The sequence below is a fragment of the Stegodyphus dumicola genome, chromosome 9 (assembly GCF_044657685.1).
Source record: "Stegodyphus dumicola isolate Sdum_Otavi_A_Nest chromosome 9, ASM4465768v1".
NCBI lineage: Eukaryota > Metazoa > Arthropoda > Arachnida > Araneae > Eresidae > Stegodyphus > Stegodyphus dumicola.
Window position 1 is genome coordinate 115,399,335 of NC_140776.1, and position 27,656 is coordinate 115,426,990.

A 27,656-nucleotide genomic window follows, 5' to 3' on the forward strand; every position below is an offset into this window, starting at 1 on the left:
TAATACGCATAAAAGAAATTCTTATTTATGGAATCAATTCGAATTTGTGTTGGTGGTTACAAATTTATCCGGAAATTTAATCTAACATAAATTAATCTAGCATTAGAGAATTACCTGAACATACGTGAATATTAAAATACACATCTTAAGAGAAAAAAAAAAAAAAAAAAAAAAAAAAAATGGCTGTATTTCTACATTTCGCTACATTTTTAAAATCTTAGAAAAATCGCTACATTTTAAAACTTTTTAAACTTTCTTGCACCATAATCATGCTGTGAAGATTGCTCTGCAGTTCTCTATTTCCTTTTATTTTGTCTTTTAAAGATTTATTTTTGCTGAATGATTTTGTGAACCATTGTTTCAGTTCTGAAGAAGGAGTTTATCAGTTTAAGAAGCCCCTTATGTATAATATTGTACATCTCTGAAATATCTATATCAATTTCTGAAATTTGTATCATTTATTCGAGAAAAAATTATTCCTTTAAAACAAATTTATATCTCCTTTCTAGTTTTCAACGATTTTATACCTAAGAACCTATTTTAAAAGACAGATAAAAAACACGGCAAAGTAAAACATAAAGATAGGAGAAGCAACAATCTTGTGTTTTGCGTAGTATTAATTTTTTTTTTAAATTTCTTTACTGTTTCTACAGATAGATGGCGCTACTTTCTCGTTCGCTTTCCTCCTTTTGGGTATAAATACAACCGTGACTTTGACCACGTTGTAGATATCTTTGCTCCTAATGAAGAGAGACCTGTACCTATCTGCCCTCGAAATCGATAGAATCCTGACTAAAGTCTACGGCAAACATAAGGATGCTGTGCCTAATCTATTTTTAGGAATTTTGGTCCGTTCCTGGAAATGCTTAAGTACATGATCCTTCGAATTCAGACATCTGAAATGTACTTTTGTTGCTAACAGACATAATTCTCAAAAAAAAAAAAAAAAAAAAGGGGGGGGGGAGGGATTGTGCATAATAATCCCTGACATAAACAGACATTTGAACAGAGCGTAGTAATTGAAAAACTAATGTTAAGTCTCAATTAAAAGTTATTTAAAGGACACCTTTTGTAAACGGGGAAGTATCAGTCTTAATTAAATCATTTATAGTAATTTATTAGCATTTGACACTATAAACCGCAAAATGTTATTTTTAGGATCAGCAAGGTTCACTTGATTTTTCTGAATCAAAAATGAAAAATGAACTTTTGAAGGTTAATTTCATCTTACTCTATTTAAGATAAATTTACTTATTTATATTATGAAAAATCTAAATATTTGACACTAATAATTTCGTTTTCCTTTGTGCCATTCTATTCACAACATGCTGAGAATTATCATTCACGTTACTTAAGACGTTACGTAAACGTCACTAGGCGATTTAATATCAATACTGTATTCTGACATTGTATCAACGTCCCAGTTGTGATGTCATATAAACGTTGCAGTGCACCATCTCAACAATCTTGCAATGTGATGTACATTAATGCCATAATATCACATTATATCAAATAGCAGTCTGACGTCACATTAACATTGCAGTGTAACATCACGTGAACGTTGTGATGGCACGTCATCAATCGCAATGTGGCATCACATAAAAGCGGGTCTTTCGACTTATGCACTACATCACTCTGACGTTAAGTGAAATTATTTAGATGTTTAGTTGCAAGAGTCGTCCTGTGACATGTTTACTGTATCACAGGAACATCTCCGTGTTGTTCGGAAGGAAGTTACCCATGTGAAATATCATAGACTTAGTCTCTGAGAACTTATTAGGAAACATTCCGTAACCAGAAAATTAAACATTTATTCTATCCGAGTGTTAATGTCTTTGAGTGAACGGATGTAAAGTGCAAATTTCAGAGTGAACACATGAACACGTAAATATGCAACGTACTTCGATTTAGCAACGAATCTTCTTTATTAGGTTTGAAATAATCGGCTTTGATATAAATCATTATTTTGTTGCAAGAGTTGTCCAAGACTGTACATCTGCCAAATTAAATATGTGATTTTTGTAAGATATTCGTTCTTAACACATTTTCATAGGAAACCCAAAACCTTTTCAAATGAAGGCATGAAAGAGCATTTAATTAGCTTGATAATAAGGAATTGCTTTCGGATTAATTAAAACTTCTGGAGCTCAGGAGCACTTGAAATAACAAAAAAAATTATCTTTAAAAATAAAAAACAACCTATTTTCCCCTTCCAAGGTATTGTACGAGTATTTACTCTTTAAATGTACTTTTAAACAATCAGGCCCAATTATTTCAGATAAAAAAATATTCTAAAGTGCTTTTCCTTCATAAAAGTGCATCATGTTTTGAAATAAATTAATGATGCTTGTGGTCGAAATATGCAATAGGAAAAAGGGAGAAAAAACTAATATTCAGAGTTTTTTCACATTTTTCGAAATTACCAGAGAATATTTTTAACTCTAATCTTTTGATTTTAATGATTACGAAATATAAGATATATATCTGACTGACTAAATTGCGTAGGAATATGCTCATTTGAATGATAAACCTTTTACTTTTCTCCTCAACTTTAAAAATATATTTTCCAAAGAAATGCATTTTAAAAATACCCATTTCAGGGATCAAGTAAAAAGTAAATTTGCAGCATTTCGATTTTGCGATATACTCTAAGAAACAAATTACAGTTTAGAATGCGTTTTGGCTTCTGATACTTGTCGATTAAACATTTGTATTTAAAATCTCGTTTACGAGTCTATCTTAAGAAAGACCAATTCACTAACTTTAATTGCGGTATAGTTCTGAAATGTATGATAATATACTACATACATTGAATTTGCTTTAGGCTTTGTGTAAGTGACTTTGAAAAGAAGCGTCAGTGAAGGTGTGGTTTGAGGTGACTACATCGATGATCAATGCTAATGTTACTTGTACAATATCTCCTACATAATATGAATATCGCATTTCTCCTCTTTTTAACTAATTTTATTGCCCAAAAATCAAAAAGGGAAAATTTTGAGAGCATTTGATATCGGAAGAAATCAATCACAATAAGAACATAACAAATAAAAAGAAGTCATGGATAGACTACTAATAGTTGAACCGAATAGGAAGCGTTCGTATCATTTACCTTGTAAAGTTCCAGGGGCACCTCAGATGAAAGAATCTTGACCGCAGCTTCCAAGAAGATCGTCGGAGGAGCGAAAGAGAAAGAGAGGGCAAACGAAAGACCCAGATTTCGAGAGATCGAAGAAAATAGCAGTAGATAAGGCTGCAATGAATCGGAACTTAAATAACAGAAGTAAGGTGAAATCACATGAATGTAAATTTTTTAAGTGTGGTATCACCTGTCTCGTTCGAGTAGCTTAAGAACGAATCTGCACGAAATGCGTTTAGAATAATAAGTATAAAAATGGATGAAATACTGATACGAAAATGCTAATACGAATTGAACACGCTGAATGAAATTTAAAATAATCAAGGGATATATATATATATATCTAATTAATAAACTAGTCCTCAGAGGGCAAATCTATGTATAAAGAGAGAAAGGGGGAAATTACGCGAATAGTTTTTAAAATCTCAAAATATAGAACAGTTAAAGGAGACAGAGACAATTTCCAATGTAATGCGGTATTTTATATTTTATGATAAATTAAGCTTAATTTTGCATCTTTTCTGTCTTCTACACAAAATTAACTTTGAAGCCCCATGAAACTCATACCTTGTAGAACATGAGCTGTTTTGTTCTTCGTAACAGAAAGGGACGATCCGTTTGGAAAGTGTTCGTAGTTGTCAGAAGCTGAATCGATACTCATTCGCTGCATATAAACGCTTCTTTATACGGATGAGCTGAGAGTAAAACAAGGTATCTTGTTCAAAAGTAGTTTATTGTTATATTTATAAATTCCAACGCAAGTTACCTGAACAGTTAAAAATTAGTGTAAAAATTAAAAGATTTTTGTATTTGAAAATTTCAACTTTAGTTTCGGACTATCAGAAGTAGGCACATTTGATTTTAAACATCGGTTTGTATAAATTTATTACAATTAGAATACAGACATTTATGACTCTTATACATTTCGAAAGAAACTTTTTGTGAAACACATTATGCGATGGAGGGCCCACCAGTGGCCGAGCGGTAAAATCGCTGAACACTGGTACATAGGTCCTAGATTCGAAACCCGCAAACGGGCTGGCTGATTGGTCGTTTTCGTGGTTTTGAACATGTGTAACGTGTGTACGAGCCAGTTTCCATAGAAACTCCTCCATGAAGGCATCCCTCTCCTTAGGCAGATAGCCCTCGAGGCTTTGCCTTAATTACATAACCAACACCATTATGCGATGGCTTATTTAAGCTAAAAGGCTGTCAAGAAAACATTTATGTTGCATTAACATACTGAGTGTATAGCTTTTGACGTTTAGATTTAAAAACGAGCAAAGGCAACACTGTTTGAAAGTTTCTTAATCAAAACTCATAAATGTTTTACAAAATATAAAATAAATAATAAAGCAAATTCCTAATTCGGAATTTGGGTTTGCAAATGCCCATATTCGGGTGGAAACGTACATTATTCAAAATCTGATGGCTCTAGGTATCGTTGTTTTATCACAATGCGAGAAATATATATACATTTATGGATATTCTTCATTATTTAATTTCTTTAAATATAATACAGTGCTCTAATATTTACTGGCAACAATCTGAAAAGTGAAACGTCGTTCATAGTGAAACACCACAAAATGCCAAAACGAAATTAATAGCCCTCTGGACTTAAAAAAACGCACAGAATGAAGTTTCCTTAAAAGAACCACAATATATTTTGGCATTCACTAATTTAAGTAAGAGAATAAGAAGAAGACTGAACCGCGACAAATAAATTAAGAAGCAGGAGAACTTGATAAGAAATTATTGTATTTCAGTAATTAATTCTACGAATGGAACGAAGGTAGGAGTAGTTTGAATATCATCCAATTAAAAGAACTGTTCAAAGTGAAAGGCTAGAAAGGATAAAAATGTTCACATATTTATATTATATTATCAAGGAAAAGGAAAAAGTAGAATTAATTAGAATAATAATAAGAGGAATAATTGAATCTAAAGCAGGAAAAGAGTAGTTATTAAATTGTATATCTAATACAATTATCTGCCAACAAGATAAAATATTTTCTGGTTATTTCGTACGAAGAATATGAAAAAGAAGATTAAAACCGACGTGGCATACACCGGCTTGAACTGAAATCGTGTAATTAATTAAAAGTCTAACAGACTTTCTATCAAAGTGGTTATACCAAGTAAAGAATATTTATTAAACACCGAGGTCACAAGCCTTTTATTATATAAAAGGTAAAGTAAAATGTTGCGCTGTTATTCCTATGGTAACTTGATCAAATGATCAATTAAATTTGGTCAGTTTAGAAAAATAAGAAATATAATAATTAATAATTAAATAATAATTAATCAGCTGCCCCAGCTAAAGTGAAGTTCAATAGGGATCTGTTAGCAATTAATTAGTTCCTTTATTAAAAACACATTCCGTCAAAACATTAATTGTTAAATACTTGCTTTATTCAGAAACATTACCGTCAACATACAAACTTCAAAAACTTACAGTTCAAATTATTATCGTTCTGAAAAAAAACTGTTGTTGCCAATCGGGAAAATACATTTTAAATAAAATTAATACGTTACGTTTACATTCGGGCATCCTGACTTAGTTACGACCTCGGAACATTAAGAACTTATATTTAAAAAATTAAATCTGTAATATTAATGTTTATAGTTCGAAAGTCTTTAGCTGTCATATAGATTCACCGTCGTTTTCTATTCTTTTTCCGTGTCCTAGTTTTAGTAATATGCGGCGTGTTGTTATCGTTATCCTCAGTTATCGTTATCCTTTCACCTTCTCTTCTAATTGAGTCACTCTATAGGTATCACTTGGTAAAACTTCCTGTTTTCTTTCTGGCGTAGTATTGTTATTAACTTTAATTTCTTCTAAAGTAATCGGTGTTCTAAACTTCTTAATTTCATTTATTATCAGTATTTCCCTTTGACTTTAATTTTCAGTTTTCTGATCTGAACTTGGTTCAACTAATTCTGCTACTTCCGCTCTACCGATACATTGATTCTCTTTCAAAATTAGTTTTCGATCGCTGTAGTTAGTGACTGGTATCACTGTTTCTCCCTGTATTACTTCCAATAATGAGCCCAACTCATCTTCCGATCCACTTATTAAAACATAACCGTTATTTATTTCATCAGTTTTAACTTTCACGAAATTAACCGTATTACTTTCGATTTGAGTTTCTTGGGAAGCCTTCAGTTTAATTCGCGGAGTGTTGCTATCATTTTGCAACTGTGAAAATGGGCAGTCATTAGCATAGCCTATGTGCAAGGTATTTCCCATCTTAGCGTATGCAATATCCGGTAAATCAATCCATGTTCGACCAACTAATAAGTCGCATAGTTGCGTTTCATCTCCTACAATGAGAACTGTAATGTCCTTTCCTTCCACATTATCAATCTCTAAGTTAACAGTTACTTTACCCAATGTTCTAGCGGCTGGTTTATTCTGGTTCCCAAAGCCAAACAATTCCTCCACATCAGGTTTTACAATAAGATTCAGGTTCTTAGCCGCAGACTGTTTCAATAAACACGAACTAGAACCCGTATCTATGATTGCAGTAATTTCTTCTCCATTATTGATGCGAGCATACTTTAAATATACAGCTGGTGAAACACCTGAATTCTGGTCCACGGATAAATTATTTTTAACATTTGTCAAGTCTGGATTCTTAGACGTACACTTTTTAAAAGTATGACCCTTTTCATTATATTTCCTGCAAATAATTTCTTTTTTAGGCTGAGGACAATCCGTCGCTATATGTCTATAATCATTACAATTGAAGCATTTCGGCTCACCCTTTTCATTGCGGATGCCAGAATTATATTCCCTTTTCCTTTCGTCTGTTTTATAAAACTTATCTATCAGATTGTATTTATTATCAAAACTGTTTTTAAAACCCACTTTGAAATTACCATCTGTCTGCATGGAATCGTTAACATTTCTTTGTCTTGAATACTGATTATAGGATCCTTCATAAAATTTAGAACCAGATTTGGGCTTAGAATTATGCCTAAAAGTTTTATTTTCTACTTGAAGTACTTTTATCCCTGCCCGAATATTTTCATATTCATCTAGTTTTTCAGCTAACTCTTCAGGATTAATGAATTTAGACCAATCATCAATGAAATGATCTCGGATAGCAGTGGGGACCCTCTTCTTTAATTGATCAGTAATAATAAGTTGTTTTAAAGAGTCAAAATCTGTTACATTTAATCCAGCAAGCCACTCTTCAAAATAATTTTTTAATTCAAACGTGAAGTCCTTCCACGTATTACGCAAAGTTTTAATATGATCAACGAACTTTTGCCGAAACTGTTCAGGGCTTAACTTAAATTTTCTCAGTAGCAATTGCTTAACGTGCTTATAGTCGTTAGCTTTCTCTTCTGATTCACGGGCAATTAATTGAGTTATTTCATAAGGCAATAGACCCAACAGCTGAGAAACCCAGTTTAGTTCTTCTAACCTAATACGTCGTGCCTGTCTCTCAAATAAAACTAGATAAAAACTTATATCACCTTCATTCAAATCATACTTATGCATTAATTTACTCATGTCACAAATATTACTTCTACTAACATTAGAAGGAACAGAATCATTTACATTACTACTTCTGATTTCCGCTTCTATTTTCAATTTTTCAAGTTCAAAAGTTCTTTGCTTATCTTTTTCATCCATTTCAAATGCTCTTTGCTTATCTTTTTCTTCCATTTCAAATGCTCTTTGCTTATCTTTTTCTTCCATTTCAAATGCTCTTTGCTTATCTTTTTCTAAAATTTCCATTTCAAATGCTCTTTGCTTATCTTTTTATTTTTCTAAAATTTCTAACTTTTCCCTGTCTAAACGATCATTTATAATTCTATCTAGCATTTGTTTAGTAAAGTCTTCGTTATAATTCTTACTATTCAAAATCATATCTCTTAAGCCTACAATTTTAATATCAGAAGGGACATCTACATCAAGTTCCAAAGCAAGTTCTTTTAAATCACATTTTTTGCCTCTTGCCAAATAAGCCATCTTAGACTTCAATTTTCAAATACTAATACAATAATTATACTTAAGTTCTTTCCGTTTAATACTTAGACATAACATAAACAGTTTATAAATTCACGTACCTTTCTACTTTCAGTTTTGGCGAGCTTCCGCATTCAGCTTAGGCTTAGCGTACGTTAAGGCAATACGTTGTTAAATCTAGACAATAATTCTAGTTTATCCTACTTCTGAAATGTTAGCAATTAATTAGTTCCTTTATTAAAAACACATTCCGTCAAAACATTAATTGTTAAATACTTGCTTTATTCAGAAACATTACCGTCAACATTACTGCTCAAAAACTTACAGTTCAAATTATTATCGTTCTGAAAAAAAAACTGTTGTTGCCAATCGGGAAAATACATTTTAAATAAAATTAATACGTTGCGTTTACAGATCTTTCATGAAAATAAATATATTTTCATATTTAGGATAATTTAAATAAGTAAATTAAAGAAAGAGATTAAGATGTTAAATCTTTCACACCAGCCTTAAATTAAGGAACAAATCCTGCGGCTGTAGGGAGAATTCCACTCAGCAGATTTTACTTATAATAATATCAATAAGAAATGTTTTTGGTAAACTTTCGTTTAATTTGTTGTTTAGTTTTTTATTTTGGTTTAATTGAGGTTAATTAGAATTCAGCAAAATATGGAGGTTAAAAGTTTTACTAATTTTCTTTTTAATATGTAAGAAAGGAATTATGGTAACATTATTTTGTTTAACAAATTTAATAATTCAATTTGATAAAAATAATAGTAATGAAACTTTTTGGAAACTATTAATTATTATAATTAAAGTTTAAGAAATTAAAGATTTAAAGTCCTTTCTTGAAATATTAAAAAAATTAATAAAACCAGGTAAAAAATTATTCAAAATTATTTAACTTCTAAAAATTTCTTTAAAATGTTCCGTTAAAAATGCGAATTTTTAGAACAAAATTTTTAGGAACCTTAAAAAATAAATGTAGATGTTTAAAAAATTCTGATACAGAACGTTCGAATGTGAAGAACTCCGCTTTTTATATACAAAAGAACTGTAGATATATTTCATCGAATTCTTTAACCACGTAAAATATTTAGATTTGCTCACGCTACGTCCTAGAACCCGAAATGACCAAAAGTTAAGTTAATTAATACACGAAACTCAAGACAGCTGGCTTCATGAGGACGTGTTTTATATATAACACTCACACAAAAGTATAATTACATTTTACATATTAAAACGTCGGCAAAATAAATCTTCCATGCTTACTGTACACATTCCTCTTCCAAAGTTCTCCTAACTCAAATTTTCTTTTGGCAAAGTTTTTTTTTCACGCCGCTGAGCCGCGAAACTTCGCTTTTCTTGGCGCGTTCTCGAATCTTACATGTCCCTCCTTGGGAAGCGCATACACCTCCTGAGAGACAATACGAGGAGTCATATCCCCCAAAAATTCTTTTCCATATACTCCTGTACCTCTGAACACATTTGTAGAATCCTACCTAGAATGCGACATTTTACTGGATTACACAAAATCCCATATAAATAAACCACTGCATATTCAACACTTATATGATAACAGGACAAAATTCAGAATTTCATGTAACAATATTTAAAATTAATATATAGATTAGTCAGTAGCATTTAGCTATGATGGTAATTAAACACAAACCTCTAACAACAATGATTAATAATTATAAAAGAGGATACATATGTAAAACATTTTTTTTAATTGCAATAATAATAATAACAATAATATGTGTATGTTTCTATATAAGTTACAGACATTGTGTTAACCCAAATTGTTTTGTATACAATGGTATCCAATCCCTGAGTTGTCGGTGGATAATCTAGGTAAAGCATCTGCCTTTCCATATTTTTGTTCCTTCCGTTAGAAATATTTACATTATTTTTTTGTCAACGCCCAATGCAGGAGCTTTTCTCCGTGAGGTTGAGTTATCATTAGCTACGTAAGAGGATTATGGTCAGATACGACATGAACTCCTGCTCCAAAAATCTAAGTATCAAACTGTCATCTGTGGCAATTTTAAGTATACTTCGTAACTTGTTGTACTTTTTTTGGTCAGCGGGAGCGTAGCTTATATTTCCAAAGTCATCATTGTGTTCAAAATTTAATTCTACCTGTTGCACTCTAGCCACATATGTACGTAATTTGTATATGTGAGATTCCATCGTACCAAAATGGAATGTGATCTCGGAAGCTCCAGGATGGTGGCTGGTTCTTAGGAAGTATTTAGTAATTTGTGTGATGATAATGAAATCTGGACTGTGATGTTATGATGATGGGCTTGATTTCCTACTTCGAATGTTTTCTTTCGTGAACTCATATTATACCTATGAGCATAAACGCTCTGGCTTTTATTCGCGTTATGATATGCTATAGTGCGAGTCTTTTGTAGCTTCCCTTCCAAGTCGTCTAAATAGGATTCAATAGTATGAGAAACGATGAATTGCATATCTCTCTTACTAACTATCTTTAATCCATGTTAACGGTCCTGTCGGAAGACGACGGTACACCATTTGTTAGGGAGAAAAACAGGTAGTGTTGTGGAGAACTGTTATGCATAAATATTCTTGCCTTATTAAAATGTACTCCCATAATAATAGCAGCAATTGAATATTTAAACGGAAATTCTTGGCGAATGCATCTGTAAATTATAGAATAAACCTGCCAAGCTTTCAATCACACTCAATATTTCACGGCATTTGTCATTTATTTTGACATATCTTTCAACTTTTAGGTTAACCTTGTAGGGTTTATATTTATTTTAACTAACATTTATTTTAAGTTTAAACTATCTTTCCTGTCAAGCCTTACTTTCCCCTGGAATTGCCAATGCCAGAGTATGTAAATTTCAGTAGAACGCGCAAGGATTCAAATTATCAGCGGAAGTATTCTGAGTTAAATAGAAGGGAAACGAGTTCGAAGGTGTGCTTTCTTACTTCACGAGCGTGGAGGTGGCTAATTAGAAATTGAAGAACCACGCGTTTCGGCCTGTGTGCTTGCCTCGGCAGCTTGTTAAACTTTCAACGTAATATTCAGAGTTTGCTGAATTATCAGCGGTATTTTAGAACGCGGTGAGGTTAGTTACGTTTAGACAGCCTCGTAGTTAGTCACTTGTTACTATTCTTTTCTTAGTTTCTTATTTTTATTTTACCGCCGGGTCGGCGTTGTTTGTGAGCGTCAAAAGCACGCATTTGTAATTTCTAAAGTTGAATAAAAAGGGATTTAAACCCTTCTCAAGACCCGACGCGGTCTATTTCCAGTTCTCAGCAGTCACCACTTTGTTGCGTGCAGGTGGGAAGCGCGCAACTTTACATTGGCGCCCGAGCACTTGTCGAACTGAAATGGCCGAAAATTGGATGGAAGCTGCGGGACAACAACAAGAAATGGCAAACCAATTGGAAGGATTTGGATACCTGGTCCAGACGTTGAGAGCGTCAATCAAGCCAAACGTCAATTTCGACGGAAAAAATTCGGTGGCGATATTTCTAGAAAGCCTCGACAATCACTTCCAGCTCTACCCTGTGCCTGAAAGACAAAAAGTTGCCATCGCCACATCTGCACTAAGAGGACAGGTCGCGCTATGGTGGAAGAATATAGGCAAATTTTTATTAGGGGAATTCGGAGGCCAGACATATACATTTGAAAATTTCAAAAAATCGTTATTAAAGGCCTTCCCCATAGTGAAAGATCGAGCAAGGCTAGAAGCCGAACTGTATAGTTTTTATCAACAGAATATAGGAGAGTTGACTGACTTTATTCTGCGAAAAATTAAACTGACGGATACGCTGTATGGGAAGAAACCCGACGCGGAGATTATTGAAATAATCTTACAAAGATTGTTACCTGCTGTTCAAGACTACTTCGAAATTAGAAACACAAGCACATTGCAGGAGCTCTTCGAATCGGCGGTCAAGTTTCAAAATCGCAGAATTGTGGAAAAAGCTAGAGTACATCGTATTCTCAAAGTATCCGAAGGCAATCTTCAAATGAGCAGACCAGAAATGCAAACCGCTCTTATGGGGGAAAGAGCTATCAAGCTAACTCATCGAACCTCGAAAGGTCAAGGCCCAAAAAGGAAATTTGAAAACAAACGTCCGCGTACCCAGAAGGCAGAAGTTGAAGGAAAGCTTTAAACGAGTTTAGGGGCCTGTGTAAGCGAGGGTATAGACCCCGGAAGTTTTAAAAAAACCCTCAAGAAGACACTTAAATACGGTCATCGTAAAGAACTCCCAGTTACCAATTATACAAGTCCTGGTTGGCGATGTACCAGTAGAAGCCCTCATCGATACAGGAGCAGAAGGTAATTTTATGAGCGATATTATTTTTAAGAAGAACTTTAATAGGTTTCGATTATTTAAAAATAAAAACACAGAAATCATAGCAGCGCAAGGACAAACTTGTCAATATATCGGAAAACTATCTTTAAAAATAAAACTCCAAAATGAAAGCCTTAAAGTATTAATTTTTGTAGTAAAAAAGTTTGCAAAATCCACTTATTTTAGGTACGGAGTTTTTTAAGGCCGCGAAGGCCAAACTGAATTTTCAGGACAGTTCTATTGTGCTGGAGATGGACCGGAGGGTGCTGGAACCAGTGGAACAACCGCAAGTTGACCTTTGCCATTTGAATGACCATGAAAGTCAAGCCATCCAGCAAGTGGTGACTACTTTTTCAAACTTGTTTTCAGAACGGCCTGGTAGCTGTCAAATAGTTACGCATGAGATACAGTTAACTGCCGACAAACCCTGTAGGACTAAACCTTATCGCTATGATAAACAGAAAGAGCTAATCATAGAAGAACATATTCAGGAAATGTTAAAGAACAAAATAATAACGCCCATAAATAGTGAGTACGCGAGTCCAGTCGTACTATGTAGGAAAAAGAACGAGTTTCCTCCTTCGGATAAAAGGGCTTGGAGGTTTGCTATCGATTACAGAAAACTTAATAGTTTTATTAAATTCCCAGTTTACCCTTTGCCGGTTATAGAGGAAATTATTAGAAAGATAAAATCTACAAGATACATGACTACTTTGGACTTAACGTCTGGCTACTATCAAATAGCTATGAGACCCGAAGACATACATAAAACCGCGTTTGTAACAAAATCGGGCACTTATGCATTTTTACGCATGCCCTTTGGGTTGTGTGGGGCCCCATCAACATTCCAGAGAGCTATGGACATTGTTCTAAAGCTTGTCCTAGGAAAATCGACTTTAATCTATCTAGATGATATAATTATAACGAGTAGAACGTTGGAACAACATATTAAAGATCTAGAAGAAGTTTTTAAATTACTAAAAGAGGTCGGTCTTACAATTAACGCCCCAAAATGCAAGTTCGCAACTAAAGAACTTAAATATCTGGGTTATAAAATTTCGCAAGAGGGTATAAAAACTCAAGATTCAAAAATAAAAGCCATCAAGAATTTCCCACCTCCCAACACCGCCAAGAAACTTTCTTCTTTCCTTGGGTTATGTTTTTATTATCGGTCATTCATAAAAGATTTTGCTAATATTGTTGAACCCTTGTAGGTAATTAAAAGAAAGAAAGGTAAATTCACGTGGACAGCTGAAGCAAATACTGCTTTTGAAAGGTTAAAAGAAGCGCTCATCAATGCCCCTGTTTTGAAATTCCCGGAGGCGGACGAAAACCTGGAAATTGCAGCAGATGCGTCGGACTTTGCTGTGGGTGCGGTTCTTATGCAAAATGGCCATCCTTTGGCATTTTTTAGTAAAACGTTGAATCAGACACAAAGGAATTATACAGTTACAGAGACAGAAACATTATCCGTATTAATGGCTGTACACAAATTTCGAGTTTATTTCGGCAAAGCGCCAGTAACAGTCTTTTCGAATCATGCGGCTGTTGGTAGACTATACTCTGGGAAAAACCTAACGCCCAGTTTAATAAGATGGGCTCTAAATCTCCAAGAATATAATCTAATAATCAAATATAAACCGGGTAAGGAAAACAATGTAGCTGACGCACTTTCTCGTATAAAACTGGACGATGAAGGCAACGAACTTAAATGCGTTGTGTTGACTTCAAAAAATTTAGATTCTAGAGATACAATTATTGCTGAATTGAAAGCTGATCCAGAATTTGGAAGTATCTATGCATATTTGAAAGACCCCGAAAGCTTTGAACACACAGATATCGATGCGATAAGAAATAGAGCAGAAAACTATCAAATAATAGATAATTTATTATTCGAAAACAACAAACGAAAATCTCGAGTACAAACGAGTCATCCCAGCCTCGCTTCGATTAAGCATTTTGAAGGAATTACACGACGCGAAAACAGCGGGTCATTTAGGGGTCAGAAAGACTTTTTGTCTAAAAAGGGTACGCGAGGCGGTATATTTCCCGCAATTATACAAAATAGTAACTGCGTATGTCAGGTCCTGCAATCGATGTCAGTTAATAAATGATATTAATTACAGCCCGGCCGGGTAATTAAATAGCATTTGCGCTACATTTCCAAATAAAATTTTAGGCATAGATCTTCTTGGTCCTTTCCCCCAGAGTGAGTTAAATAAAAATCGTTTTCTTTTAGTAATTGTAGATGATTTTTCAAAATGGACAGAAATTGTTCCACTTAAACACGCGTCAGCCAAAACAGTCGCAGATGCATTCTTACACAGATACATTTTAAAATACGGGGCACCGATAAAAGTCATTAGCGATAACGGTAAACAATTTGTTAGCCAAATATTTGAAAACATATGCACTGGACTTGGCATACGCCATATCAAAATGGTTCCGTATATACCACAGGCAAACATAGCAGAGAGAGTTAAAACATTGTAAAAATAGTTCGAAGTTATGTTAGCACACATAACAAGCGCTGGGATGGCTACATAAATGAATTAGCTTATGCTTTAAGAACGGCAAATCACGATACTACGGGTAAAAACCCCAGCAGAATTATTTTTAGGCCGAAAGTTAATTACGCCTTTAGATAAATTACTCTTTGTGCAACAAAGAGAGCAAAAATTTAAACAGGAAGACGTGCAAAGACTTATTGACCAGGCGATTAAAAGCTCGGATACGGCAAGAAATAAGCAAAAATTATATTACGATAGAAAACGCCGTGAAGCAGATTTTAAAGTTGGGGATAAAGTGTTGAAGCGGAAATTTTCTTTATCAAGTGCCCCAGACAATTTTACTGCAAAGTTAGCTCCAAAATTTGAAGGCCCCTATGTAATTCAGGAAATCAAAGGAGTTGTATTGTACCTTAAGAACGAGAGAGGGGAAATCTGTAAAGCAAGTCCCGACCAGGTGAAAAAATATTATAATCAAAATGATTTTGAAATCCTTAAAAGTTTCTTGCAGGACTCAAGCGTAAAAGAAGTAAAAGGTCCAGAAGTAACATCACCCGTTCCACCACCCAAGAAGCAGAGAACTGAAGAGAAACCTAGCCCTTTTACAACCCATGCGACGGTACCGAAAAGAAGAAATGGAAACTTTCAGATTCCAGCATTTAAGAAATACAAGAAAGTAAAGCCGCCGCGTAAAGAAACCTTGGTAAAGAGGAAAACACCACTTACAACCCAGGCAGCATGCATTCGTAAATTGCACGAGAAAAATGCATGCGATTTACGAATGGCCTTTCGTATAAAAAACGTTCAAGTTGAACGTAAAAATATCACAAAAAGTGTCCAGTGGCAATTACTAAATATTTACGTATATTTTTACGTTATACTATACGTAACTTTTACGTAAAATTTAGGTATATTTACGCGAGAGACTACTATTCATTCGCAACTTTTACGTATAATATACGTAAATTTCAGGGATTTACGTATATTTATCGCATATACGTAAATCTCAATTTTTTGCTTCATGTATGCGTATATATTTAATAAAAATTTACGTAAATTTCCCCGATTTTTTACTGTATATAAACGTATATATTAGGTAAAAATTAAGGTAGATATTCCCCGTATTTTACGGTACAAAAACGTATATATTTGATAGAAATTAACGTACATATTTCCCGTAATTTACAGTACAAAAACGTATATATCTGATAGTAATTGACCTGAATCTTCCTTATATTTTCTTTGCATATGCGAATGACTGGTAAAAATTTAATCCGATGTATTCTCCACTTTACTGTGTATAAATGCACATTTTTTTTGGTAAAAAATTTGCATAAATCTCCAATTACCTTTTCACTGCATTTTTCATAAAATGTACTTATTTTAATCTCATATTTTTTTACATAAATCTATGCAAAAACTTTCTGTATGCTATGATTAAAAGGTAAAATAATTTTTATATCAAATTCTTACATATCTGCCTTTCAATTATGTACAGCAATATGGAATATATATAACTAGAAAATTTAAATGCACTAGTAAATGCAAAAAAAAAATAAATTTCTATTAAAAAATTACGTAACACTTAAAGGCTGAAAATGAATTTTAATATTTCATTTCAAAGTGACTACAAAATATGCAATAAATTTCATAAACATCAATTCTGTGTTTTAAATCAATTAATGCCATCGTTCATTTGCATTTTTGTTTACTAAATTCATTTCATAAATTTAAATTTAGTAAAAAACTGTAGCAAACAGTTGTTTACTAAATTCATCATTACTAAATAACACTTTAAATAAATTATTTGCTTTTCTGAAGGACATTTTCTTATGCCATGTAAATGAACGATAGCATTAATTGATTTAAAACATAGAACTCAGGTTTACAAAATTTATTGCATATTTTGTAGTCACTTTGAAATAAAATATTAAAAGTGATTGTCAGCCTTTTAGTGTTATGTAATTTTTGAATAGAAATTAATTTTTTTGCATTTAAATTTTCCAGTTATATATATTCCATATTGCTGTACATACCTAAAAGGTGGATATGTAAAAATTTGATATTAAATTAATTTTATCTTTTAATCATAATATGCAGAACATTTTTGCATAGATTTATATAAAAAATAAGAGATTAAAATAAGCATATTTTACGAAAAATGCAGTAAATAGGTAATTGGAGATTTATGCAAATTTTTTACCAAAAATGTGCACTGATACACAGTAAAGAGGAGAAGACATCGGACTAAATTTTTACCAAAGTCATTCGTATATGCAAAGAAAACATAGGGAAGATTTAGGTCAATTATTATCAAATATATAAGTTTTTGTACCATAAAATACAGGGAATATCTACGTTAATTTCCATCTATAGTACAATATAGTTAATTAACAATTTCAGTAAACGAATGTAGCACAAAAGAAAACATTATACGTTTAGATTATTTGAATGAGTGTGCTAAATTTTAAAATTGTTAAATATAGACCAGGAAATTGTAGAAAACTTACCTTTTTTAATAGTTTACCAAGTTGACTTTGTTATTTTCCTTGAAGATGAATGTTTAATGTCACAAATATTTCATTCATATCTTCAGATAATACACAAATCTATACATATTTATTTATTAAAATTCAGTTTATCCCAAACATGTTAAAGAAAATATTAATTTGCATGCAAGTTAATTGAGTAACTTCTGTTTTAATTACACACATAATTATGATATGTAAATATTTTACATTTATCAGTCAATCTTGCAATGTATTGTAATCTATTATTGTTGTCTTTTTCAGTTTAAAATCTTATAAATATATTAGATCAGTACTAAAAGTTCACTTCTACAAAAGAAATGCTTTATTGAGGTGTTTTTAAAAAGTTCCCTTTTACAATGTAACTGTTAATTTCATAAATAAGTTCATAAAATTATGCAAACTCAAAATTACCTAAATATGTTCTTTATTTTATCTTATATACCAGATAAAATTTTAAAAAGTTAATTTGTTTAGGAATATTTAAGTTTTTAAATATTTATCTCATGTGACTTTTTCTATAACATCATTATAAATGTACATGTTGATGTGGACATACCAATTATTTTTTTTCATCAAATTGCTTTATGGTATTAAATGATTTAAAAAGAGGCAACTGGACAAAAGAAAGAAATTAAAAGTTGGCTAATTTTTTATTAATTTGTTGTCAAATGCTGTGCATTTCAGATTATGCTTATATGATGACAATGAGTTATTTAAATTATAAAATTATTATGAACATATCCCACATAAATTAACAAGTATAAAATTTCAAGTTGTTTGAAGTATTATGAACTTAATACTTGCAAAAGAAATACACATGAAATTAATTTAAGAATTAGGTTTATTTTACAGGTATTCGAAAACTGCAATTACTCTTAAACAATAAAAACTAACATTAAATCTGAAGAGCATATTTTTTTTCAATAATAAAATTCAACATAGACTTCATGCAGCTTCGCCATATTTGTTCTATAGTTCGCTGTCTTTAATATCCTGCTCGATTTTTGTAAAAGTGAATTCTTTGTCACCCAATGTTTTGAGAACAGCTCCTAAACAAGAAAAAGAAAAATTTGTAATAATTTCACACTTCAGATGTTTTCAGTTTTAAAATATAGTTGAAGTATTAAAAGATGCATATAAAATGCACTGAGTATTTCATATTTAAAAATTTACATTTCAGTAATTAAAAATTTAATTTCATACTGTCACACAGTAAGCTTCAATTATATACCTTACACAATGCCTATAATTTCAAGTAAAAAATACTTAAGATTTGTTTAGAACTGCGAGGTTGAGAAAGTCTTTAATGGCTATGTTTGTATTTAAGTACATGAGAAAAAACTTAATTTTGTATTAATTATAATTGCATTAGCCTTTTCAATTTTACTCCTACATATAGTAAAGAATATTCGCTTTCTTACAGATAACTTTTTCTTAAATAAAGAGTAAGCAGAAAACTAATCACAACACTATATACATATAACAGAATACTTCATAAACATATACATGTCATTAACATACGTATATGCATTAACAGGCTATTTTACACATTTCAATAAACCAGAAACCAATACACAATCAAAAGTATTAATAGTAAATTCCTCCAAAATCAGAGCAAAAATCTTTAATTATGATAACAATGGCATCTCAGTTTGCAATATAAAATATTTCAAGTCTACATTCATGTGCATTCTAAGCAAACAGAAAGCTGAATAACAATAAAATTATAAATACCATAAAGAAGTTAAGAGCCATGTAGAATGATAGCAAGACTAAATGAAGTCTTCCTTCAAAAATCAATTTAAATTCAAAAATTTGCCTTCCTGTTTAACATCTCAAAATAGAGTTACTGCTTACACTAACTAAATTTCCTGTCTTGGCAAAATAAAAATTGTCACTTCTGTTGCAGGAAATATTTGCTGCAAACTTTGTATGCAAATAATCCAGTGAAAAAATAATTTAAAAAAGCTAATAGAATTTTATAACTTTTACAATCTATTACAAATATTAGACACATAAACAACACTAAATGCCATTATTTACTTGCATATTTTCCTTCTTTGTGTACTTTACTCCTTAATTTTTCAGGATATGATTTAGAAACAGAGTTATGGTAAAAATGTATACTGGTAAAAAAAATATTGCTGAAACTGATAAGTTCTTTGAATTATATACTATAGTGCAAAGAGGGATGGAATATGTGACTAAATATGATAAATCAGATTACAATAACATTAAACAAATAACATGAAAAACTGAAAAAAGAAATTTTATTTGAAATTATTTTTTAACTCATGGAAAGACAGACAGTATTTCCAACTTATTAAATTCAATTATATTTTACCTTCGTCAAACCAATATTGGTAAGAGAGTTGTATTTAAAATCGGCGCTAAGCTAAAGCTGCTTTCTTGCCTAATTTTATACTATTGAAAATACCGGTAATTGTCAAAGTTATTCGTACTCAATATGTATAAGATTATTAATGAGCTGCCAAACCGCAGTTAACCATCTAATATACTACATTCAACGTTATTATTTTTCTTTTTGAATGTCAGGTTTTCATTATTTCTGCCAATATGTCTGTAACAGGACATAAAGATTGAGTTAATGTAGAATAGAAAATTACCTTGCAAGTTAGCACCTTTACCTTAGTGGCAGTACTTCATTCTCTAGAAAAAACATTTTAAATTATTATACTTAAACAAAAAATTCATATTTGTTACAGCAAAACATCATTAACACAATAAACCAGAGTTGAATGCAAATCTAGTTTAACTACATTCTTGAAAACTAGTTTATTACTTCCAATTTAATTTAAAAATAATAAAAAATAAGGTACGTATTATGATGACTACCTAGATATCTCGCCTAAACTGGCAATCCTTGTAGGTTATACAGGTTAACCCTAACATAGGTTATAGAGGGCACTAAGATAGAGAGTATTAATCCCACACTAGGGACTCTAACATTTGGTAGGAACAGTTTGAAAAGTGAAACAGATATTTATAGTGAACCAATGCAAAACAAAAACAATAGTTCTTTAGGGACAAAGCCCCTTTGGACTAATAAGTACGAGTAAATTAACAGCTTTTAGCTATTTTTTCTTCTTGTAAAAAATAGACATACAGAATATTTTAGAAAATAACAGTAATTTAAGCATGCATTTTCCATATATTTAACACAATAATTCATTCTAGCTCTGTTGCAATACTGGCAAAGGTACTCCTCTGTTATTAGGACGGGATTCAGAAATGTACAATGAAACCTCGAGAAACGAGGAAAGTATGAGCAAAATACGAGCATTAATTCGAGTAACGAGCAATGAGCCAGGCTGTTGGTACGGGTGGCGCCATTTCCCTATCCGGGTCAACTCGGAGAATCCCCTTGACAGATCACTCAGTGTTCTTTTATATACGTGTTTGTGCACTTGTAAGTTAATTGTTTTGACATTTAATGTGAAAATAATTATTTCAAGATGCCTCACAAGAAGATTGTTGCCTCAGATAGTGCTGCAAAGAAAAATAAGGAGGCCATGGCCGTCGATATCAAGAAAGAAATCATAGATGAACATAAGCATGGTGACGGAATTGGCGAAGACTTGCGGCCTTTCAACATCGAAAATCTATACTATTCTGAAGAAGCAGGAAGAAATTAAGAAACCTGATGTAGCCAAAGGAATTATCGTTTCTTCCAAGCACCATAAAAGTACTCTTAGATGTTGAGAAGCTGTTGTTGGTGTGGATTAATGAGAAGGAGTTAAAATGTTGGTAACAATGTTAAACTATTGTTATATTATTTACCAGTGTTATTTATTAGTAAAAATTGACTTGATATTAAAATGTTGATATTTTTGGGGGCTGGGAACGGGTTAACTGAATTTTCATTATTTTCAATGGGGAAGCTTGTTTCTAGATACGAGAAATTCGCTATACCAGTTGAATGCTGGAACGAATTAAACTTGTATCTCGGCGTTCCACTGTAGATATGTAAGCATGTGTATATGCATGTATACGCATATATGTGTATAAGTATACACATACATACATAAAGAATATACACATGCACACACGAGCACCTACATTTAAAAATGCATGCATATAAACACACATTTCTAAATCTGGTCCTGATAACAGAAGAATACCTACATGAATCATAGGATTTACATTAATCCGTTTTATTAGAATTCTTTAATGCAGAGGATTTACATTAATCAGTTTTATTAGAATTTTTAAATGCAGAGGATTTACATTAATCAGTTTTATTAGAATTCTTAAATGAAATCTTCACTATCCGAAAATTCAGTTTCATTTCCAGCTGAAACTGTATCAGGACAATCTGAAAATTTTAAGTTGGCTTAGAAACTGTAATCATTCTTAAAAAAATTTTATTTATGCAGATGTTAGATCAATAAAATTACTTTCCTGTGAAAAAGTAATATGGCATTGAACAACACGATTTTACAAATCAAGATATACTGAGTGAAAATTCCTGAAATGTTTTATTTCTTGGTATCTCTGCAAGAATTGTATAAATAAGACTACCTCCCTTTAAAAAAAAATGTTTCGTAAATACTATGAAGAAAATTGGTTACATTATTTACAGTTCATAATTAATAGAAAATAAATCATTTCTTAGCTTATCAGAATTTATTTTTATCACATTCATAAACAGTACTAATTTAAACAAACATACCATTATGATTTCAATAACTATGAAATAGAAAATCCAAATCTGCATCTTTGATGGTCTAGTAGATTGGACGTCTCGTTTACTACAATTCAGCAAGGTGCTGACTCCCCAGACTGTAATATATATATATATATATATATATATATATATAATTAATTTACAAGGCAAAAAGCAACAAAAATATAAACAATTTCTTGGTTTTATATAAGAATTTCTTCACATTTACAATTTTAATTTTTTTAACTATCTAGTTATATCAAAATACATGATTTAGTAAAATATAATTCAAATAATTTAAGGTATTTTAGATCAAATACTAATTTTTCAATAAATTTTTCATGCAAGTCTAATAATCAACATAACTATCAAGTTTTTACTTCGAAAATTATGTTTAGAGAAACTTGAAGCTGCAGTAAATAGTAATAAATTTATTCAAAACTGAAAGTAAAGCATTCTTACTTTATTTTCTTTCTTTAACTATGGCAGATCTTTTAAAACAACAAAATCAAACAAACAAAAAAGAAATGCATTCATGAAAGGACTTAGGACTTACTTATTATTCATGAAAGGATATATTTCAGTAATTACAAGTGCATAAAAATTCAGTATATATATAAAAAAAAATGAACACAGATTTGGAACAAAGTACCTGTGTTTCTATGGCATAAAATTTCCTTTTTTAATAGCACAATATCTTTGAGTTAAAGATTATATATTAAAGCAAATTTATAAAACTAAATTCAAAAATAAGAAATTAAATTATTTTTAGGGAAAACACTAAGGAAATAAAAAATTTTGAATTTCATAAATAAATGAAAGTTACATGCTTTATTTTTTGGCATAAGGTAGATAACATTTCCATAACAGATTTCTGAACAATTAGTCATGTTAATATTGCCTTTCTTTTTCCATTAAAAGCTATTTCCTGCTTAATTACAGTATGCTTTAAGATAAATATTAAAACGTTTGAGTAAAAATAATATAACTATAAAAAGGTGAGACACATACAAAAAGGAGTGACACAAACAGTAAGAAACAGACTAGTGCAAAATTTAACAGTACCAAATCCTAAAAATGAATCATTAGGCACGTACACAAAAGAACAACACATGGAAAATCACATTTCCTACACAAACGCTATTTATAAAATTTTATATATGTGAAGAAAGTACGAGTATTAAACACTGAAAATATAAAATATTCACTTACTTTCTTCAAATATAACTTCGATGGATTCAGTCACAAACGCCAATCCACGAACAAACAGTATTCTTTGCGACTTTACAATTCTTTTCGACCGCCATTGCTGAGTGGTATTTATGACTTATGACTTACTTTTTTCTGGTCATTAACTACTAGAGTTTTTGCCAGTAGATCGCATTAAAGTGCACTAGGCAAAGATATTTTCAAATAAATGGTACTAGGGAAGTACCAACACCCGTGGGCGAAGAAAATTCAGCTGCGTGAGCAGGCATATCTTAATACTTACGAAAGTAGGCGTTCATCATAAAAATTGTGCAGTGGTAAGCAATGGCATTAAATTGAAGCATGTAGGCAGGTTCAGTGAGTTGTATGGCAAATGCAGGTGGTGAGCTCAATATAGCTAGTAAGAGTGCAGGATAAGCAATAGTGAGACATCATGAAAATGGCGCGAAGACAGTTTGAAGCTGTTTGAATGGCATAAGAGTTCAAAGTCCTGAGTGGTGAGTGCTGACTTCACAAATATCCCGCCACAACCGGAAGTAGAAAGTGTCTGCTTTGCCATTGGTCAGTGAACAAGAATTGCAACGCTTTTTTTTTTTCTTTATAATTAAACATATTAAGAAAGCCTCTAAATTAGCATATGAAATAAACTTACTTTTGCATTATATAAATTTATATTCACAGCATTTCTGTATTAAGGTAATAATTAAATTTTTCTACGAAAAATAGAAATGTACGTGTACGCGCATGCTCAGTGTATAATCGTAAATCCGGTTAATTTTTATAAGTTAGCGTAAAATTAACTATGCAAATTTTGAGTTCATTTAACTGGACCCTTGTACTTATTCTGTAGATCTCCATATTAAGAATGTCTTTAACTGTTTCAGGAAAAATATAAAATATAATATAATTATTTATTTACATTATTTATTAATTTTTTCCTCATATAAAAATTACTAAAATCGCTATATCATTTTTTCCGTACATTAAACAAAATAAAAAAAAATTAGCCTCATATGATTTTTATAACAAAGATTAAAGGAACTGAAATATATGTAAAATATCAGGATTCAGGTTGCAGTTTCGTAGAGTTATTATTATTATTATTAAATAAAAATATTAGTATATCTTTGATTATAATTAATGATCCTTTGGTCTACATTAAACTATTGTTCAAGAAGTTAAACGTTTTCGAGCACCTTCTGCTGTATTTATTATTCTATTCTTCGACATGAAAGATTTGTTAGTCTTATTCCAATTTAATTGCCCACATTTGCTAAATAAAATAAGGCGAGTATTGTACCAAACTCAGTAAATACACAAATTTAATATACAGCTTATTCCAGTTAAATGGGTAATAGGATTTTCATAAAAGATATTAAATTGTGTAAATTAATGTAAGTGTTGATATGAATAAAAATAACAAATTTGATATAAGAAAATAAATAAGTTATTTTGAAGATGTTTGAATTAAGAAAATATAATTTTTTGTAAAAATGCACGTAAAGATTTATCTCACATGTTAAAATTTATAGAAAAATTTTAGCCTCATATATGAATGCCCCTTTTTTCATGTTCGTGGACAAGGAAAACAAAGTGAAATGCCAGAAATACACTAAATATTTTGAATTAATAAACTTCACTTTCAATCTTTTTAGACTTCGTATAATATCCGTAAAAGTGACGAATGAAATATACCATATAGGCAGTAGTTTCTTTCAGAACATTCGGATTCGTATAATATGCGTAAAAGTGACGAATAAAATATACCATCATGGCGGTAGTTTTATCAGTACATTCGGATTCGTATAATTTTCGTAAAAATAACGTGTGGAAAATAACGACCAAGAGTCAACAGTAACTTCAGCCTTTTTCATTCGTATAAATTTCGTAAAAGTAGCGTGCAAAAAATACCATACCCTTATTTCACCAAAATTATACGTATATTTTTGGAGACGTGCTGCCTGGGAACATATCGCGGTAGAAATTCTACATCGAGGAGAACGCTTCCAGGAACAGAGAGTGCGGTGCAAACAAGGCCGCCGTTACCGAGAACGAAAAGACAGCAGGAGGAACGAAAAGACAGCAGGAGGAACGAAAAGACCACCACCAACAGAAGAAATTCAAGCATGACTCCAGACCGGAGGACGCCGAGACCAGCCGTCCAGGGGAAAAACGAAAAAGAGAGCAACCCGACGACTACCACTCCAAGAGGCCAGCATGCAGAGGGCGAAAAAGAAAAAGTAACGTGGACGACACTCGGAGGACACTAAGGAGAAGACTGGCGTCGATGAAACCTATAATGTGGGAGCACTTCTGCCAGAAAAGGATGTCGGAGTTCCAATCATCGAAAACTCAAAGATAAGTTAAAATCTTCTATAATTTTTTTTTCTTTTGTTCCGAAATGTTATGCGTAAATACGAAGTTCTATGGTTTGACGGAAGTCAATGTGTCTCGGTTGAGACTTAGTTTTGTTTTACTTTATTTAGGTAAGGCAAAAGTATTATTTTCTTTAAGTATAAAATCTAGGAACAAGCAGTTTCTGTTGGTCGAAAGACTAATTCTGTTATGTTAAAGCCAAAATTTGGCCGAAGATAAAAATAACTTCGTATTCTTGTATTAATAAGAACTTTAGTTTCAGTGCCGCCAGCTTGGCGAAGAATGAGTAAAGTAAAAATTTATTTTTCTCTTATTCGTTTTATGGTAAATTGTAAAAATCATATGTATTAGAATTTTGTAAATATACGTAAATACTTGAAAGTTATGTAAAAGTAGAATTTAGTCTAGAAGCATAAAATTTTAGATGCTAAAAGTAAATGCTCAAAAGCAATCAATTCAAATTTAAGTATTAAACTGTAGATAAAATCATGCTTTAGAGCGAAAGCCTGCATGTCTAAAGATGAATGAGGGGGAAGTTAGAATGAATGTGTTTTGTAGGATTCACCACCTACACTTGAATTTTAAGAATGTTAAAGTAGCGCATCGAGTTGTAGAATGTCGAGTAAGGTGTGTCTATTTGGTCGTTGAATTCTAACAAATCATTGTGGTTAGGGGACGTATTGCAATACTGAAACACGAATATTCCTGTTTGACACCACACATGGTGGAGAGCGAAGGTAAAGTTAAATTCATGGTTGAATACTTGAATGAATGTGAATTAAGCAGTAACTAAGGAAAATAAATCGTTCAAAAACAAAAACTTATTCAGTGTCAAGGAAGTGTAAATTATAATGTATTTAGAAAGATACTGATACTTATTCCTTCCAGATGCTGGAAGGAAGAGAACAGATTGATTGCTGAAGTCCAGGAAAGGTTGCTGTAAGAAGAGAGAATTAAAATAAGTGTCTACAGAAATTTATTCTACCTTTTGTAAGATAACAGATTTTTTTTTATGTAAACGAGGCTCTTAAAATTTAGTTCAGAATTGTGGAAACTTTTCAACAGGTCGTTTCTAGGACTTGCTTCCAAGTTTACCAAATTATGGCAGCGGCAAATGTAGGGTTTATATTTATTTTAACTAACATTTATTTTAAGTTTAAAACTATCTTTCCTGTCAAGCCTTACTTTCCCCTGGAATTGCCAATGCCAGAGTATGTAAATTTTAGTAGAACGCGCAAGGATTGAAATTATCAGCGGAAGTATTCTGAGTTAAATAGAAGGGAAACGAGTTCGAAGGTGTGCTTTCTTGCTTCACGAGCGTGGAGGTGGCTAGTTAGAAATTGAAGAACCACGCGTTTCGGCCTGTGTGCTTACCTCGGCAGTTTGTAAATCTTTCAACGTAATATTCAGAGTTTGCTGAATTATCAGCGGCATTTTAGAACGCGGTGAGGTTAGTTACGTTTAGAGAGCCTCGTAATTAGTCACTTGTTACTATTCTTTTCTTAGTTTCTTATTTTTATTTTACCGCCGGGTCGGCGTAGTTTGTTAGCGTCAAGAGCACGCATTTGTAATTTCTAGTTGAATAAAAAGGGATTTAAACCCTTTTCAAGACTTTGGTCTATTTCCAGTTCTCAGCAGTCACCACTTTGTTGCGTGCAGGTTGGAAGCGCGCAACTTTACAACCTAACGAATTATAACTAATTTCCTAATTTCAATCTCTGATCGAAATCAATTAACTGTTTTATTTCAGCTGAATATCAACTGTAAAAGTAAGATAAAAAAGAAGCCTTTCCAGCTGTAGAAGTAATATGCCATCAACTGTAAATAAGATGTCATCAGCTGTAAGTAAAATGGCATCAACTGTAAAAGTAAGAAAAAAAAAAGA

The 27,656-nt window shown here is 31.8% G+C and overlaps 1 long non-coding RNA gene across 1 annotated transcript; it reads right to left on the reverse strand.

Annotated features, from left to right (window-relative positions):
- Positions 1-18,328: 18,328 nt before the first annotated feature.
- LOC118189477 (uncharacterized) lies at positions 18,329-23,821 on the reverse strand. The gene is made up of 4 exons (XR_015043224.1): positions 23,399-23,821; positions 22,193-22,302; positions 20,127-20,169; positions 18,329-18,548 (listed from the first exon to the last, which is right to left on the reverse strand). It is a non-coding gene; the product is annotated as an uncharacterized LOC118189477 (long non-coding RNA).
- Positions 23,822-27,656: the final 3,835 nt, after the last annotated feature.